The 2119-nt window shown below is 33.1% G+C and overlaps 1 non-coding gene across 1 annotated transcript; it reads left to right on the top strand.

The window, feature by feature from the left end:
- Positions 1–1772: 1772 nt before the first annotated feature.
- On the top strand, positions 1773–1891 carry LOC131079712 (U5 spliceosomal RNA). Its single transcript, XR_009114020.2, has one exon. It is a non-coding gene; the product is annotated as a U5 spliceosomal RNA (small nuclear RNA).
- Positions 1892–2119: the final 228 nt, after the last annotated feature.

The raw sequence follows: 2119 nt of genomic DNA, 5'->3' as shown, positions 1-2119 counted from the left end.
GAGTGATTTTATTTGTGGAAAGAAAAGTGTTAATAAAGCATACGAAAGGGGAAGGCTCAAGATTTGTTTCTAATATCATTATGGAGTGATTGTTTCTAATATCTCCTTGAGATTTTTGAAATTTCTAATATCTCGAGATTTTTTAAATTTCTAATATCATTTCTATTTTATTTAAGAAATGGTTGGTCACTTAATTCTTTAATTCTTATTCCAACCCAACATTAATCTTATTTATAACCTAATATTTAGGTACCATAACTCAAATCTAACCCTAATTGAACCCTAACAATAACCTAACCCTAAAATTAATCATAACCTTAATTAAGCCATATCTTGAACAACAACCTAAAATAAATTTCAAACACTGATAGAATTTGATGACGAGCAAAGGGTTGATGGACTACTAAAAGATGTATGACTGATTTGAATAGTTGCTATACTCACATAAGACCAAGAAAATGTCTACCCCAATGCTCTATTTTATAAAAGAATAGTTGTAGAACGTATTACACATAGGAGCTCAAAGATATTATAAGGTTCTCCATTTGAAATCTACATTTTTCCCTACAGATAAATGTCTCTTCCATATCACTTTGTTAAGTCTTATGAAACAAAAATGTGCCAATTATATATATGGCTCATGTCTTATTATATAAAATTTGAAAATTATAAGAAATTGAATTTTCATTAAAATCATTATATATGAACTATTGCAATCTTCTATAAATTTCACATGTATCAAACCCTTAGTTTATTTAGAGATATGTAACCTTGATTTTATTCATTTACATAGTTTTTGTTTAATTGAGGAAACACATAGATAATATTAATTTGACAAATACATACAAAATTGAGGCCTAAGCTATTCTGGCTCCAAAACAAACCTTTCGTAGAGTGTGATAGCGACATGTTAGTCAATCACAGCCGTTTATTACAAAATCGACGATGTACAATGCGCGACTAGTCAATCCGTACTATCGTTTTGAAACCAGAATAGACGAATCCCAAATTTGACTGTCACACTTCAACAAGTGTTGGTTGTCTTGCAATAATCTTCTCACTTTTATTTATTCTTTTATTTATGGAGTCAACTTTTTTTCTTTTATTTATGGAGTCAACGTTTTAACCATCGAAAAGATTAAAAAGGGAGGGCTCAGATCCACAGTATCAGCGTTCGTGAAGTCTGATTTACGGAGTCAACTTTAATCCTCCTGTTGTGTCTACCTTCCTCACTGCCCGTTCTTGATGATCATGCAAGCGATTCTGTATGTTGTTTGTCAATTTGTACAAAAGCACAAATGATGTGGGATCAAAGTAGTACAATCGTTCCATATTATTGGCTAAAATTAACTTATTCCTTTTACAAGATATCTCCCTTCTCCCCAAAATCTGAACTTTTGTTGAATATCCTCAAGTGGAACTGAATTTATGCTTCTCCCACTAACTGAAACACACCTTCAGAAGTTCAGTCTAACGCTATCCCCGCAGGAACTAAAAGATTGGTATTTTTCCAAACACAGACAAACTGGATGGATTCACCCGACGCATTCTGCAAGTAAAGAGAAGGAAAACGAAGACATTTGTGAGGAAATAGAATTGAATCGATAGGTTGAACACGCTCCTCCTTGTATTTGACTTGTTGTCAATCTCGCAGCTTTGAGAAATGCCATTTGCACTTTCTGACTTTTACTCCCACATTCGTTGGTTTGAGTATCACAAGTTGAATGGAGATGATATATAAAATCCATCGTGTTTAATGATAAATATCACGGAGCTGCGTGGCCAAGGCAAAGCGAACTATTCTTTCGCCTTTTACTAAAGAATACCGTGTCTTGGCCACTCAAAGCGGCATACGCCAATTTTTAGAGGCTTTCTCTACTACTTAGAGGAGGCCCATAACACCAAATGCAAAATAATTCAAGTTCTTTTATGAGATGTATTTCAACATTGTTGGAATTTGGAGGCCTTTCACGAAAATCAGATATGAGATAACATTGTTGTATTTCAAAATTAATTCAAGTTCTGTTATAGGTTAATAAAACTCTTATTGTTTTTCATTGATTCACTCTAATATGGTCTTCATTACAACCATAGGTTTACAATCGTGAAACAACCTTAC

Source organism: Cryptomeria japonica, chromosome 9 (assembly GCF_030272615.1).
Source record: "Cryptomeria japonica chromosome 9, Sugi_1.0, whole genome shotgun sequence".
Classification (NCBI taxonomy): domain Eukaryota; kingdom Viridiplantae; phylum Streptophyta; class Pinopsida; order Cupressales; family Cupressaceae; genus Cryptomeria; species Cryptomeria japonica.
Note: the sequence above shows the minus strand (reverse complement) of the source record. Positions and strands in the feature narration are given on the sequence as shown.